Source organism: Equus quagga, chromosome 4 (genome assembly GCF_021613505.1).
Source record: "Equus quagga isolate Etosha38 chromosome 4, UCLA_HA_Equagga_1.0, whole genome shotgun sequence".
Classification (NCBI taxonomy): domain Eukaryota; kingdom Metazoa; phylum Chordata; class Mammalia; order Perissodactyla; family Equidae; genus Equus; species Equus quagga.
Genome location: NC_060270.1, coordinates 92,027,316 through 92,043,979, shown reverse-complemented (window position 1 = coordinate 92,043,979; position 16,664 = coordinate 92,027,316). Strand labels below are relative to the sequence as shown.

Sequence of the window (16,664 nt, the reverse complement as noted above, 5' to 3'; positions counted from 1 at the left end):
ATCTTAACATCTAAATGTCCTATAATTACAGATACTCAATAGTCAGTGCACACACTTACTAAGTAGAGTTAACAACGTATTTCACTTGACCTAGATACCTTTGAGCATCACCCTCCACACACACACACACATATTCCTACCCACTGTGACTGGGATGGTTACTCTGGAAGGTTCTCTTTTAATAGACCAAATTACCATGTTATGTAGGAAGCAGAGAAATCTTTGATCCACTAACCATTCCCAGGGCATGGGGACTTCGTCCTTGGGTTCACCAGAAATGTATCTTAAGCCAAAACCAGGCTTTCAAATCCCAGGACCGCAGTGAGCAGCGAAGGGTTAGGATGGGATAGGAAACCTGGCAAACTGCCCAGGAGATGGGCAAAAGCAGAGTCCCAGGATGTTCAGGAGTCCATGTGGACCCCTGACGATCTAACCCAGAGCTCCCAAATGAAAAGCTGAGAGCTGTCCCTAATGACTTCGATTCTTACCTTGCCAGGCTCCTGTCCCTCTTGAACAGTGAAGAGGTCTGCGCCCAAACAAAGTAACCAGCCTAGCAAAGACGAAAAGATGAGGTAAGAGCTATTGTGGACGATGAGTTACATTCCTGAACAACTGGAATGTTTTCTAACAAAAAAAACAGGTCTCCGGCTGTTTGAAGGCCTTTCAGAAGAGAACAGCAGCAATGTAATCAATTGAACAGTATCAAATGCATGAATTCCCTGGAATCAAGTCAGGTTGGGCTGTTCAGTTTACAGAGAGAGTGAGCTAACGTTTTATTAACACACACCTGGGCCCCGTCTAATTGGGAATGGTAATAATTGGTGAAATCATACACCTCATCACGTCCCTCCACAAAAATGGCTGTTTACCAAGAAGCTGGCAGAACTTTGTAGAACACTGACATACATCAGGGTATGTTGGCAGGTCAGAGCATTCATACCTTCACACATTCAACACATCCACACACAATGAGAACTCTATGCCATTTAACCAACCCTGCTTTGGAAGACAGCCCTACCAGCTGATGAAATAATGACAACATGAGACTTGAACCTAGATGAGGAGGTGGGAGGGAAATGGAGTCTTTCCCTACATGCACTCAAAGAAGTAAATGTAAGACAAAAATTATGGCTGATTTTAAGGAAATTCTATTATATATTTACGTCCTTATCTATTATGGTTAATTTTACATGTTGAATCCACTTGGCTGGTCTATGGTACCCAGTTGTTTGGTCAAACACCAGTCTACATATTGCTGTAAAGGTGTTTTTAGATGTGACTACCATTTAAATCAGTAGACTTTGAGTAAAGCAGATGACCCTCCATAATGTGGGTGGGTCTCATCTAATCAGCTGAGGCCTTAAAAGAAAAGACTGAGGTTCTCCCCAGGAAGAAGGACTTTTGCCCCTAGACAGCCTTCAGACTCAAGACTGTGACATCATTTCTTCCCTGGGTCTCCAGCCTGCTGGACTCCCCTGCAGATTTTGGACTTGCCACCCTCCATAATCATGTCAGTCAATTCCTTAAAATCAATCAGTCAATCTGTGTGTGTGTGTGTGTGTGTACACTAATGTACCATCTAATGTTAAAAAAGGATGAGTTAACTTATAAGAAGAACACATAAAAAGAGGCTAGAAAAGCATGAGGAAAAATTAGTCCACAGAAATATATGTTGTAAAGTACTAAACTATTACTTGATGTGGCTCATAAATTAGGTTCTGAGCATCCTAGTGGCCAAAGCAAAGAAGAAAACAGACATAAGATAATCACACTGACTATCAGATAAAATACAATGTACACAGTTCTCAAGAGTGTTAGCTTTTTCTTGTCATCAAGAAATTTCTACCAAGGTATTAACCTTCCCTCCATGGGTAAATTCTTAAATTTACCCCAGAATTGGTCCTTTATGTTCCATCCTGGAGGGTCAGAAGAAAAGCAATTAATTAACAGTGCCTCTAAGTATATACAGTAGGCAATCCCCTATAATGCTTCTTACTGTATACCTCAAGGCGAGCTATGATGCCAAAGCACAATTCACTGAAGTCATTTAACAAGGCCAAAAAGGAGGACAAGCACACAGCAATCTGATCATCTGGCTTGATCCAGGGATAAAAATTAGAATTTCTGGAAGAATTAATAGACTTATATCCTTTGTGATATTTCCTAGAAATATTATTATTTCACCCAACAAAAGCTGCATAGGAATGAGGCTACAAACGTCTAAGGCTGTGGTCTCTGGCAACAGCCTGGAGTAAAGGTTTCCTCTATCGCTGATTAGGGGCAGATCCACAAAAAACTGCCCTCAGTCAGGTTTACAAGCTCAGGTAATATATGTCTAAGAAATATGAGGTTTAATTTTTACATTTTTGCATTTTTAGAAGTCCTTTCCTACAATGGAATCAATTAAAAAAAATTTATTATGCTAAAATATACATAAAATTTACCATTTTAACCATTTTTAAGTGTGCACTTCAGTGGCATTTAGTACACACACAATGTTGTACAACCATCACCACTATCCATTTCCAGAACTTCTGCATCACCCCAAATAGAATCTCTGTACCCACTAAACAGTAAGGCCCCACTACCCCCTTCCCCCAGGCCCTGGAAACCACTGTTCTACTTTCTGTCTCTATGAGTTCGCCTATTCAAGGTGCCTCATATAAGGGGAATCATACAATATTTGTCCTTTTGTGTCTGTATTTCACTTAGCATAATGTTTTCAAGGGCCATCCATGTTGTAGCACGTCTCAGAATTCCAACCCTTTTTTACAGCTGAGAACTATTCCATTGCAAGTATATACCACATTTTGTTTATCCTGGAATCAAGTTTTACATGACTAATTCAACAAGTAATTATTGAATATTCACAATGTGAAAAGTTTTATTCTTAAAATATTAACTTTATCCTAAGAACATTGTATAAGAGGCAGAAGAGCTACTCCACAAGGAACCAATTAATTGCATAAATCCTAGTTTCAGAATCAGTAGCAGCAGCCAGAAAACAAAAGTCTGTTAAATAGTTTTTCTTCCCTGAGGGTTAGGCAAATCTCCCTGACAATCTTAATTAATATTCTTCATACTTAAAGGTGGAGTGAGACGAGAATATCCCCACTATGTGGCCAGCGTACACTGTAACTCTTCATGTCACGGTGCCTGAAGCTCACAACGTGTCATTCTAGACCCCTGACCAGTGATAACAAGCTTCTGTCAAAACAGCTGATGTCAAGAAGTCAGAGAAGCTGCAGTTCCGTGAAGCACTGCTTTCTACGTCTGCAGATAAAACATTCTGATGAAATCAACCAGAAAAGCACTTCTTCCCCTAACCTGCTTGCCATCCATAAGTTTTTCATTTCCAGGTCATACAAATAAGGTAACCAGTCTTCTGCATGGAAACGTGGGTCCTAAGAAGAACACAGCTCCTCCCCAGCAAGACAGTTTAATAGCTGAAAGGTAAGGCAAGAAGCTGCACTCCACTCCGGTTTTCACGTTCAGAGTTTATAAAAGAGCAGATGGCAGAGAGGAGGGAGCCCACTGCACACCTGAATTCACAAAAGTGGCCCAGTGTGAGTCATCAAAAGACGTCTGCAGGAAGTTAACAAAATACAATGATTTTTGCACACTGGCAAGGGAATCGCGAGCAAAAGCAAGAGCCATAGAGGATTCAGGGCACTTTGCTCAGCATAAACTTCTCAGCTGGGAGGATGTGCTGTCATCCCAGATTGTTAGCACTCGGCTGAGCTGAAGTTCATTCACCGCTTCCGCACTCGGTTATCTGGGAACACGTCATTTAAACACAAAAGCTGTTTTAAAAAATTATAAAGAATTCAGCCTTCAGTTATTCCTGTATGTTTTTTAAGGCTGACTTTGAGAGAAAGGGTTTTTTTTTAGCTAAAAACAAAATGAGGGCTCTTAAGATTGTTCTTTTTAGTATATAGGTAAAGAATCCATTGCCTCTGAAAAAGGAGACCCTTCCATGGGTTGTAAAAGCCAGCCTTCAACAGGCTGAAACTAGGATGCCAATACAAAGGATCTCTAATTAGCCTAATCAGGAAACTCCCGAATAAGAAGGCACTCAGTTCTCTGTCCTAAGTAATTACTCAACCCTTCTTCTCGGGGCATCAGTAATGAACATTCTGGAAGCAGATGAGGAGCTTACCTTGAGTACTAAAATTTTATCTGTGACAATCATTTCGACCCTCCAAGTTGTAAGTACATTCAAGCCTTTCTGAAGAACACACACCACCTCAAAAAATTTCCCATGGCCTGGATCCATTCTCAAAGATAAAAAGCCCAACAAGGGAATCAGGGTTCATCAGTAGTCATAAGATTAAACTGGAACTTGGTAGAATGCCGATTCCCTTTTGTAATGGGCTGAATTATGTCCTTTTCCCTCCAAAATTCATATGTTGATGTCATAACTCCCAGAATCTCAGTATGTGACAGTATTTAGAGACAGGGTCTTAAAGGGGTGATTAAATTAAGATGAGGTCCTCCGGGTGGACCCTAGTCCAATATGATTGCTGTTCTTCTAAGAGCAAATTTGGACACAGACATGTACAAAAGGAAAACCATGTGAAGACACGGGAAGAAGACAGCCGTCTGCAAGCCAAGGAGAGAGACCTCATAAGAAATCAACCCTGCCAACATCTTAATCTCAGACTTCAAGCCTCTGGAACTGTGAGAAAATAAATTTCTGTTGTTTAAACTACATAGTCAGTGGTACTTGTTATGGCAGCCCTAGATAACTAACGCCCCTTCCCTTTTTCTTTCTCCTCTGAATGCCAGGATTCCCGGGGAGGAGTCTGTAAAACTCACGGGGACACTCTCCTGCCCTTCTCAAGGGCTTCATTCATTTCCTTATCCCCAGCCAGAGTAATCTCTAAATCCAAAGAAAATGACAAGCAGGAATACCTCAAATACCCTGACAACCCCTACTCCAAAACAGGGGACCACTGCTTGCCTCAAGGCCACTGACCTCCACACTGTAGGAACTTTCTCTGCCTTTCCCAAATGCTCTGTGCTAACTAGAAGTCACCCTGCAAACAGCATCTTTAGGATACTGTTCCCAGAAACTGTGTCCTCATTTCTCTTGCCTCAATAGCCAGGACTGGTTCAGGTGCCTTAACCAACCTCAGTTCCCTCTCTTCCTTTTGCCAGATGTAATTAAGGAAGAATTGGAATGTGCCTTGCACATGACAGAGGCAAGTCCACAGCAAGAGATTATCAGGGATGAAAGGACTCCCAGAGGCCTCAAGACTTGATTCCTAAGTAATTACTTTCTCCTTCACTGGAAAAGTTCATACAGGAGAGCTGACACTATCAGTCCTTTCTTAGTACTGGGAGCCATGAACACCATACTTTAATTTCTACACTCTCCATAGATAATGTTTGGCCCATAGCATAGGTGGGCATTAGGTCTGGCTCCAGATGCTACAGCTTAAAGGGGACTGTGCTGGATTCAGAGGGGGACCATAACAAGAAGGACTATTGGAGGTAAGTCACAAGTGACAGTGGTAGCACAAGGGATCATTTAGCTTCTCCTGATGCCACAGTTCCATTAGTCTCCTCAAGCTCTTCAATCTTGCTCAGGCCACCTCCCCAAAGGCAATATAAGCTTAGCATGGCTTTGCCTAGAAGTATCCAGAAGCAAATGTGAAATCTCTGATTATTAGAAGTAATGCCCTCAAGCACCCCTGGGGTCAGTAAACAAGGCCCCTGGGTCCTCTCTCTGCTGCAGTGACGGGCTGGGTGTTCTTGTCCAGGGCACATTCCAGCAGCAGGGGACTGTTAACACTCACGCCTGCCAAGTCCCAGCCCGTGGAAGAAAAAGGAGAGCAGACTGATGCAATTAGCCAGGCAAAAGGGAACTTGTCAAACCATTTAGATAAGACAGTACTTGAATTTATTCAGTTCCCGTTACCGGAGGGTGACTGTGCTTCCAAACCCCTGCTGATTCCGCAGGCTGCACAGCATTCTCCTAGCAAGGAAGTTAGAAAAAAAAAGGATGAGTTCTCAGCCTACAAACTCCAGGGCTCTGCTGTTAAATCAGTGCACATACTGCCTCAAGCCAAGGGGTAATTCGACCTTAATGGAATCACAGGACATACCCTGTTGAGTGACTTTGTCACAGAATCTGAACCTCAGTGATGAAATCTGAAAAAATTCAAGTATCCAATTAATAAACAAAAAAACTAAGGTTTCTTATCCAGTTCAATCTTCCTTATACCTCTTACCAATTGATTACATACTAGCCTTGCTAGTGGTTTTGTTTCAATTATTGAGTTGTGAGTACCTCAAGAATCCATATGGAATCTTTTTACATCCCTTTTGGTGCCTAGCATAGTGTTGGACACAAAACAGAAACTCAGTAAAGGTTCAATTACTGGTCGTTTCTTGCTTTTGAAATAGTTTTCCCTGTAGGGAAGCAAATCCACTCCACCTGCCTCATCTAATCAACAGCACAGCTCCTTCCTCACCCTCGCCCCACCCCCTCACCAAACTAACATCAGCAACAGGATCTTCACAGTGAGTGTCCATTGTGAATGCAGTGGATCATACAAAACAAAGTTACAGATGGAGCTTCAAGGTTGGTAAATTCTTGTCCTCTGTTTTAAAATCTGAGCATGTCTGAATGTTTCCTAGGACTGTCGTAACAAATGACCACAAATTTAGTGGCTTAACATAATAGACATTTCTTCTGTCACAGTTCTGAAGGCCAGAAGTCCGAAATCAAGGTCTCAGCAGAGCTGATGCCCTAGGGAGGGTCTGAGAGAATCTGTTCCATGCCTGTCTCCTCCTAGTTTCTGGTGGCTGCTGGCAATCCTTGGTGTTTCTTGGCTTGTAGCTACATAGCTCTATTCTCTGCCTCGTCTTCACATGCTCTTCCCCCTGTGTCTCTGTGTCAAATCTCCCTCTCCTTTCTCTTATAAGGACACCAGTCATTGGATCTAAGGCTCACCCTAAATCCAATATGAGCCCATCCCGAGATCCTTAGCTTAATTACGTCTGCAAAGACCCTATTTCTAAATAAGGTCACATTCACAGGTACTGGGGGTTAGGACTTAGATATATGTAGTTTGGGGGATACTATTCAATCCACTACAATATCCAAAATCAGAACACATCATCTTTACCACAAAACCCCATCCTCTCCCCAGTGCTCTTCTTCATGTTAATAGACTCATTTCCTAGTCAGGATGCAGGCTGAACTCTCTGAGTTGTCTTCAAGGGCTCTCACTCACTTGCTCCCCAAAGCAATCAGCTCCACAATACACAGTAATGAAGTACTGTTAAATCAATTCTCCCTTCCCAAAGTGCTCATGCCTGTCCCCTCTTTTCCATGCCTGCTGCCTGACCACCCTGGCCCCAGCTTGGATCATCTGTCTCAGAGCAGGTCATGACTTCTTCCTACCTGCTCGGCCAGTCTCCTTTACTGACCATACCACATGCTGCTGCTTTAAACAGAGCCCGATCACGCCATCCTGTCCACAAACTTTCAGTGGCATCTAAGCAAATGAAGCCCAGTCTCTGTCTAGCCTGGCGTCTGGGTCCATTAGAATGAGTCCCAAACCCTCTCTCAATCTTATTTTCCACTGCTCCCCTCCACTTGGTCCAGGCTTCGGTCAAAGTAAATTATTGACTATTCTTAAATAGATCCTCAAAGGCCTCCAAGACTTTCAGGTCCCTCTGCCTGGGATTTATTCATTAATTCAACAAGCTTCTATCTTGACTATGTCCCCTTGTCAGTATATTACACAGAACAGCCCAATTCAAAAGACAGCTCATCCATAAGTCTTTGTCCAGTTTCATCAATCACACTGGATTCCTCCTCCTTTTAAAATTTCACAGCCTGGCAGACAGATAAGGCATTCTTGTTCTCTCCTCCCCTTAGAGACTTGAGCACTTGTCATAAACCTCATGACAAAATCTGCTTTCCTGATACACATCTCTCCCATAATCTAGCACAGTGCCTTACATAGAACATGTACTCAGAAATATTTGATCAATAAAAGATACATTGAGTAAGTGAATAATATAGTCCTTGCCTTCAAGCAGCTTACATTTGGGGCCAGAGGAGGATGGGATAAGTAGAAAAGTGAATAACAATGACCCATATCATAATATTGTAAGTGTGATAAGTTTAAATAAAATTCTTTGGTGAGCACAGAAAAGGAAGCTTTTGAAAGGGGTGCAAGTTTCCTAGAAAGGTAGAACTTAAGATAGATCTGGAAGGATAAAGAATATTCTGATGAGCAAAAGGTGGGGAGTCAGGAAAGAGAATTAAATAAGGAAGAAACACCATCTGCAAAAGACACAGAGCTAAGTGAAAGCATCTCAAATGCCATGCCAAGGAACTTGAAATTGAGTTTGAAGGAGACAGGAGTCATGGAAGACCTTCAGACAGGTGTGATGTGGTCACATCTGCATTTTCAGGTGATCACTTACATGGTATTGCAGAACTTAAACCTGGGTATGCATCAGAATCATCTGGAGACTTTCCAAATTGCTTAATGTAGAGAGAAAATACAAATAACAATATAACAATTCTCCATTCATAATAAAATCATGTTTTGCCATTTGGGGTTTAAAATTTTTAAGAGGAATGAACCATACCTGTCCTTGGGCTCCCTTTTGTTCTCTTCCCCAGAAATAATACCTCCCCTCAGTGAGTATCCTTCTAGTCCATGTTTATACAGAGAAAGAAATATACAGATATATGCATATATCCATAAAAACTACATGGCATTGCTTTTTTGTATTAAAATGATATAAATGACACATTTGGTAAATATTGTTCTAAATTTGCTTTACTCACTGTGAAGCATCTTTAAAAATTCAGATTCCTGCATCCCACTCAGATCTAATTAATCACAATCACTGAGTGGAGGTATCCAGAAATATGCAGTTTTTTAAAATCCCATTTTAAAATTCATTTCGATGTTGCTAGATCTGCATTTGGGAGTCACTGGTGTAGAAGATGAGTTAGAGAGAAGATAAAGTACAGGTAGGAAGAGCGGTAAGAACATTTTGCGATAATTCAAGCAAGAGGTGATGTGGTCCTAAGCAAGGGCAGTGATCAGGGAAAAGAAAGACAAGGAACAGATTCTGAGGCCCTGTGTGCATCAAAGCAACAGGACTTTGTAACTAACTAGATTCTGGGGCGAGAAAAAGTAGTAGCTAGAAAATGGCCCTAAGGATTTTAACTTGAAGGAACTAGAGGACAGTGACACCATTAACAAAAATGGAAAACACAGGAGGAAGAACAGGCTACAGGAGATAAAATTGATTTAGTTTTAGTTGTGTGAATTTGAGGTTTCTGCAGGACCCTGTGTAAGTATCTCCAAGAGGCATTTATACATGCTGGACTAGATCAAGGGAGAAGGTGGGTGCCCACGATGCAGATCCAGGAGTCCCTACATAAAGGTACCAGTTGTGCACATGGAAATGGATATGTTTGCTTCAGAAGTGAGCCTCGGGCAGGTCTTTAGGGGGTGCATATATTTAGGGGAGAGCAGCTGAAGAAGAGCAAGCTCGCGAAACTGAGGATTGGCCAGAAGCAGACGGGCAGCTTGGGATCAGGAAGCCACAGGAAGGATCAAAGGTCAAGAATTCACAGTGATCAAAGCATGGGACTGAAGAGGAGGACTGAGAGAGAACATTAAATTGGCGAATCAGTGACCCTTCAAAGAATAGTAGCAATCACAGGGGGAGAAGTCAGAGTGTGACATGAGTTAAAAATACCCAAAGCAGAGGCTGGCCAGTGGTGTAGCAGTTAACTTTCGCGCTCTGCTTTGGCAATCTTGGGCTCGCAGGTTCAGATCCTGGGTGCGGACCTACGCACTGCTTGTTAAGCCATGCTGTGGCAGGTGTCCCAAATATAAAATAGAGGAAGATGTGCACAGATATTAGCTCAGGGACAATCTTCCTCAGCAAAAAGAGGAGGATTGGTGGCAGATGTTAGCTCAGGGCTAATCTTCCTTAAAAAAAATACCCAAAGCACCAATGTTAAGCTACTCTTTAGTGTTCAAACTTGAGGTCAAAAAGAATCATTGAGGGATAATTATTTTAGTGTTTAGAACTTGAGATTTGACTCTGTAGAATGTGAGAAAGAAACCAGTGGTAAATAAACTGTGAAAAGATGAGAAAATAAAGATGAACACAGTCCTGAAGACATAAGAGGGAACTGGATCAGGAAACAGGAGGATGTCCTGTTAAAAATGGCAGACCGATAATACACATTTCTGTCCTTCCTTTCCCAGATTCCCACTAAAAAAATGTTAGTTAACACTATTAAATTTTCCTTTACTAAAATAAAGAGAACTAGAAGGAGCCAACTGCAGAAGAGAGATTTTGGAAAATAGAAAGCAGAAGGGCAAATGGTAACTAACAGCTTATGATATTCTTTGCCCCGCCAACAGCTTGCCAAGTAGGAAACCAACAAGAAGCAAATGAACTTGTTCTGTGGACTCCCTGAGGGTTCAGCACCCAAAGACACCACGTAGCAAGAGGGCAGGGGTGGATCTGAGGTTGAAAACAGAGATTATTTAAAAGCAGACAGACCAATTTAGACCTCCAGAGCCTCTCTCCAGCTCCAGTATGGCATCTAACCCAACAGAAGACTAGGGCTTCATCCTTTGGAGAAACTAACAGGAGGATTCTCTGGATTCAAAGGCATCAGGCATAGTGGAGCAGTGGGTGAGGTGTAAAACTGAAAAGTGGGGCATTGGCAATCATCGGTGTACTGGACCTTCCACTGCCATCAGAGCAGCATCCAGCTACGGAACACATACCTTCTCCCTCCTCTCCCCCTCCATACCCCATCTCACTCCTCCCTCCCTTGGGAGACTGGACAACACTTCTCTGGAAAAACTAAGTCCCCCAGAGAAACATCCATATATATTCACCACCCATCCCCTACAGGAAAGCCCCACTCATTCACACTGAATTTACAGCCAAGGATCACCAGATATTTAAGGAAAGCCTTCAGCTTGAAAAAGTAGAGCCAAACCAAACAGATAAACAAGTAACAAGGCGGGCAGAGACAATAAAGAAGATGAAGATTTTATGGCAATCTAGAAGCTATAATGGCCCAGGGAGGTATTTAATTTAGCCAATATGGTTTTTCAAAAAATGGAAAAATTTACATTAAAAATCTGTATTTCTAACTTGTCCCGAAAATCAAAAGGTCTGGCAGTTCTGGACTCAGATGGTCACCCCACATGTTTGGAGCCAAGAGCAAGAGCAAGAGATAGACGAGCCAAGAGTGTGTGAGCCTGGGCCTTCTTCTGAGGAGAGGTTCAGAGCTATTAGTGGATTTGCAAAAGGGTCCATGATCCAAAAAGAGGTTAAGAGCCTTGAAGCAGTACCCCTTCCTTTCCCAACATTTTATCACTTTCTAAGTGTCTTGCCCTCTGCTCCTCCCACACCTGTAGCTTGGCCAAGATCCGCATTTCACTCCTTTAATCTCTTTTCAGTCACTCCCTCCAGCCCTTAATCACTTTTATGACTCTTTTCTAAGTTCCTCCAATTTGTCCAAATCCAACTGTGAAGTCACACATTTCTTTTCCCTGGGAAGATGTAACACAGTCTAGAAATACTAAGCAAGAGTCTCCGCAAAGCTTTTAGAAGGAGTATCCCAGAGTTGACATGTTAAATCAACTTCTCACATGCAGCTGCCCAGTTCAGAAACGAAAACGCAGAGCACTCCAGGGAATGCAAGGGATTGAAGCCTTGCATACGGATATTCCCTGATCATTTCTTGTGCATTGAAACTGCACAGATAAGTGGATCAAGAGAGGTCTGCTCTTGCAGTCATCTTGAAACATCCTGAAGAAAAGAGGAAGAATCGAAACTACCCACAGCTCAGAACACATGACTACTACCATCTCTGACTTGATTAGGAAAAAATAATAATATGTACACACACAAACACACACACACAGGCTCATGTGCATAAATCTGTAATCAGCCAAGCCAGCTCCACCCAATCTCAAGGCTTCTTCAGTCACCCTAAAGCAACCAACAATTTGCTCTGACTGGAGGCAATCACAATACATAAGTAAATTCCTGCCAAATGAGAATTAATTTAAATTCCTCTCAAAGCTTTTCAAGAGAGAATAGCTTGCCCTTCAGAGACACCTTCTCCTGGGTTAATGAGTTGAATTATGGTGTTTATCACAAGCCAAAGGTAACCTGGTAGTTGGACTGATAAAGCTCTTTCTCAAATTGCTTCACTGTGGGGTTTCTGCTTTGTTCTTTGTTTTGTTTTGAATGTGTAGTGTTCTGGGCCACACAACTATCCCCAAAGCTCCTGGAAGCAGAGTAAGTGTTGGGGCCTTGGGCATGGTAAGGCTCAAAGAGAATTTGAGTCAATGCTCCTGTAGTACCACTGAGAATGGAGGATTGCACACCCCTCTGTGCAGAGTCCTGCATAGAAGTCCTGGCCCAGGACTGTGGGGGAGGAGCCCTTCACCTGACCATCACCCAGCATTATCACTCACTGGTGGGATGGGGCCTCAGGAGCAGGTCTGTATTCTAGATTCAGTTCTAGAACTTTCCATGTGGGCACTTTGAGTTTCTTGCCCCATCTGACAGTGTTGCTAGCAAATCTGAAGAGATAATAGTCTAGAAAAAGCTCTGCAGCATTTGAAAAATGTTCCTAGGGCCAGCAGGTAAGTATGAGGGCCTCCCATAGCTACTAGCCCAAAAGACTCTAATGCCCATTTGTTTGTTACTTCAGGTATTTTCCTGGAGTTGCTTTTCCTTCACATATCCTTGTGGTTGTTAATATTTGAGGTTTCCCAGGAATGGCTCCAATAGTCATAGTTCTGTCATGACAGTCAGATGGTCTTCAATATCTGGGGGTCTTCTTGTCTGGACCTTCCAAATTATCTCTAACATAATTAAAACACTTCTCTACTTATATCCCATGAAAATTTTCCACTGTTCCTCAGAAAAAGGTGAAACTCCTTTAACACAGCCTGGCCTGGCCCCATAAGCCCACCTCCTCTCCCACCGTTCTCCCTCCCACATGCTCTATCTACTCTGGTCACATTGGCCTTCTTTCTGACGTTCATATTTGCCATGATCCATCCTACTACAGAGCCTTTGGACATGGTATCCCCTAACGTGGAGAGCTCTCCCCTCCCTTCCTCTTGCCCTTAACTCTTACCAGTCCTTCCCATTTCAGTTCACGAGCACTCTGCCCAGAAAGCCTTCTCTGACCTCTCTCACTGTGTTTAACTTCATCTAATAAAGAATCTTAGAGCAGTTTACTTTTCATTCTCCCAGCAGGGCTTAACACAGTTGCAATTTTACATTTGCTGGTATGATTATGTGATTAATATCTGTCTCCTGCACTGGATTTTAAGCTCTCTGAGAGAAGAGACTATGTCTGTTTTGGTTCACCCATTCTTGTGCCATTGGCACAGACTAGAGGCTTACTAAATCTCAGATGCATGAATAGAAGGAGGATGAACACACAATCTCAATAGGATTGTCTTCTTCGCCACCCTATTCTCTCTCGTTGTCACCTTTGGTCATGTGTTTCCTTTGCTGAGAAGGTCCTGCCCCCTCATTACACTTACTTCTTCAAAGGTCTGCCTCCCCACTATTGGAAACAAACCTTGTACACCTTCTAAGATTCCTTAAAGCACTTCCCTAATTTCTCTTTCTTGTGATTGTCATCCCCACTTTCGCTGGGTCACCCCTCCTCATTTGCATTGACTAGACGATCACACCGTGGAGCGTGGGACCTAGCTTCCTGAGCAGTCCTTGAGGGGTGGAAGGTGCCAACTTGAAGTGAGGTAGAGTTAGTGTCTCATGGAATAAAGCTTGACCAATGGGACAAGGAGATGGGAGTGAGGCTGGCAGATACGTCCACCCTCCTTTCTCTCTCCTATGGACTGTTTCAAGGTATGGCCCCTCCTTGCAGCCCTCCTGGAGAGCTGAGCCAAGTGAACGAGCTGCTGAGACACAGAGGTGGTTCTTCACGGCTCGCTGAAACGTGTCAGCAGCGCAGGAGTACAGCACATCTTCCCTTGTCCCGCTTCTCTTCTCCCTCACCCTCCCCACCCTGGGCTTGCATCTTCCAAATAAATTGTTGGCACCTTAATCCTTCTCTCAGACCCTGCTTTCTTGAGCTTCCAGGCTGATATCCTCTGATATTCCTTATATCCTCTAAAGAGAAAAAGAGTACCTATTGCCCAAGCACATAGTATTTGAGAGGAGCTTCTCACTAAACGTTGAATGAGTGAACAAAGCTATGGAATCTTGGCCTGGACTAACAGAAGTGAATTCCGAATCCCTCTGCTTAATCCTGCACTGGTCAGAACCCACCATCACCAGGACGGATTTCAGTTTTGAGAAACCCAGTTTAAAACTGTTTCTCAAAATTTTTGGATGATGGACCTCTTGGAGAATCTGATGAAAGCCATGAACCCCCTCCCAGAAAAATACACACGTGCATCAGTTTGCTTTCAGTTTAGGGGGTTCTGGGAACCCCTGAAGCCCCATCCATAGGTTTCATGTTAAGAAACGCTGCTTTAGAGAATCCAAGACAAAGAGGAACATGATCAATGGACAGTGACAAGCAGAGCAACCGAAGCCGTGCTTTACAAGGAGCAGGGGAATGAAGAACTAAATCTTAAAAGAAAAAAAATCAAGGAAGGACAATATGAAAGCAGGTGTATTTGAAGGCATATCAAGTGGAGGAAGAATGAGATGTTTGTTCCTAGAGTATCTCCTCTTCTGTGGGGGTGACTTCTCTGATTTCCCCAGTCAGATGTAACTGTCCCCTCTTTGTGTTCATCTAGCCCCAAGAGTATGCTGTGATTCCAATCCATAAAACCCTAGACCTTTATCTAAAGGGCCAGATAGGGGCTCCACTCTCTGGATCCAAAAAAAGTAGTGCTGGGAGACTCCATACCCATCCCTGTTTCCTCTTTGCTTTGTAAAAATCATTCTCAGATCATGGGCAATAGAGGTGGCAGGTGGCAAGCTGGCTTTGGCCACAGGCCATAGTTTGCCATCCCCTGTAGGAGCCTGCAACCAATGATCAGTCCATCTCCCCCACCACGCTATGAGCTCCCCAAGGCAAAAGTCATGACTTAGTTCACCCTGGGGTCCCAGCTCTAACACAGTGATGGGTACACAGGTGAAGCTTAATATAGGCATGTTGAGTGAAAGAATCCCGTGCATCTTTCAAGACTGAGCTCATACGACACCTCTGCAAAGACTTCCCTCATCCTCCAGTTTGAACTGATCTCGCCTCATCTGGTGGTACCCACTGACCACTTGTAGGCACCTAGTTATGCCATGCATTGTGGTTGTCCACCAGCTGAAGTGACCTCCGATGAGTAGCTCAGGCAGGAAAACCAGAGAATTCATTTCTTGCCAGTTTTCAGGTTGGTTTTTCACTTCCTTATGTGAAATATAAAATAACCACTTACTATGTATTTCCATAAGCTAGCCTTTTTCAAAGTCATATCAAAAGTGGGGATGGCTCCAAGAAATCTGTTAAATATTCTTGTGCAGCTGTTCACATCTTAGCATGTAATTAGTTATAATTGCAATTTAAAAAACAATTAAACTCTGTGGGTGTTATTTACTGCATCTCATGATGATTCTGTCTTTATCCTCCTCAAAAGAGAGACAATTAGATGGAGATATCTGGGTCTAGAAACTACTGAGACAGAAATGACAAGTTTTTGTTACCCGCAGTTAATTTTCTTTACCGTTCTTTTGGGGTGAGGGTGGGGTGATTTGAGAAAACACCATTTTGCAATTTCAGAAGACAAATTTCTAAAATCATCAAATGGGATAGCCAAAACTTGGTGGTGTAGACTGGTGATGTCCTCAGCACAGGAAGACCAAGAACAGCCATTTCCCATTGACTGTCCCTGCCCTGATGATAAACCCAATGGCATTTATATTCCTAAAAACAAGTTAGACCAAAATTTACATAATATTAGCTGAGAAGCTGAGATTGGAAAAACAAAGAGGAATTAAAGTGTGTTAATGTTTTTGTCTTATATGGAAGAAAACTACCAATTAACGTAAACTTTGCTGGAAAATAGATGGATTTATGAATATTTAAAAAAAATAAAGGATAGTCCATAAATGTAACGTGGTATCCTAGATGGGATCCTGGGACAGATAAAAGGCATTAGGTAAAAACTACGGAAATATGAATAAATATGGAATTTTATTATAATGTATCATTATTGGCTCATTATTTGTGACAAATATACCACACTAACATAAGATGGTAAGAATAGTGGAAACTGGGTGTGGGGTGTATGGGAACTCTGCCCTCTAACTTCCCTCTCACTCCTAACTTTTTTCACTCATATCTCAGGAAGCTTATCAGTGATCTGTGATTAGATCACCCAATTAAGAAATATTAACTGAGGGGCCGGCCCTGTGGCTGAGTGGTTAAGTTCGCACGCTCCACTTTGGCAGCCCAGGGTTTCACGTGGACATGGCACCGCTCGTCAGGCCACGTTGAGGTGGCGTCCCACATGCCACAACTAGAAGGACCCACAACTAAAATAAAAAGAACTATGTACTAGGGAGATTTGGGGAGCACAAAAAAAAGAGAAATATTAACTGAGCCCCAGGTATAAGACCTCAGTAAATTCTATGTGACCACATTCCCAGGA

General features: G+C 42.7%; 1 protein-coding gene across 9 annotated transcripts in view; it reads right to left on the bottom strand.

Annotated features, from left to right (window-relative positions):
- Positions 1-16,664, bottom strand: part of LYPD6B (LY6/PLAUR domain containing 6B) — a 141,892-nt gene that overhangs the window by 50,773 nt on the left and 74,455 nt on the right. For 7 of the 9 annotated variants that reach the window (XM_046659450.1, XM_046659454.1, XM_046659456.1 and 4 more), the window contains one exon: positions 489-550. The exons of the other annotated variants lie outside the window; for them this stretch is intronic. The gene's annotated coding sequence lies outside the window, so the exon portion shown is untranslated. The remainder of the gene's footprint in view (positions 1-488; positions 551-16,664) is intronic. 9 annotated transcript variants of the gene reach the window in all.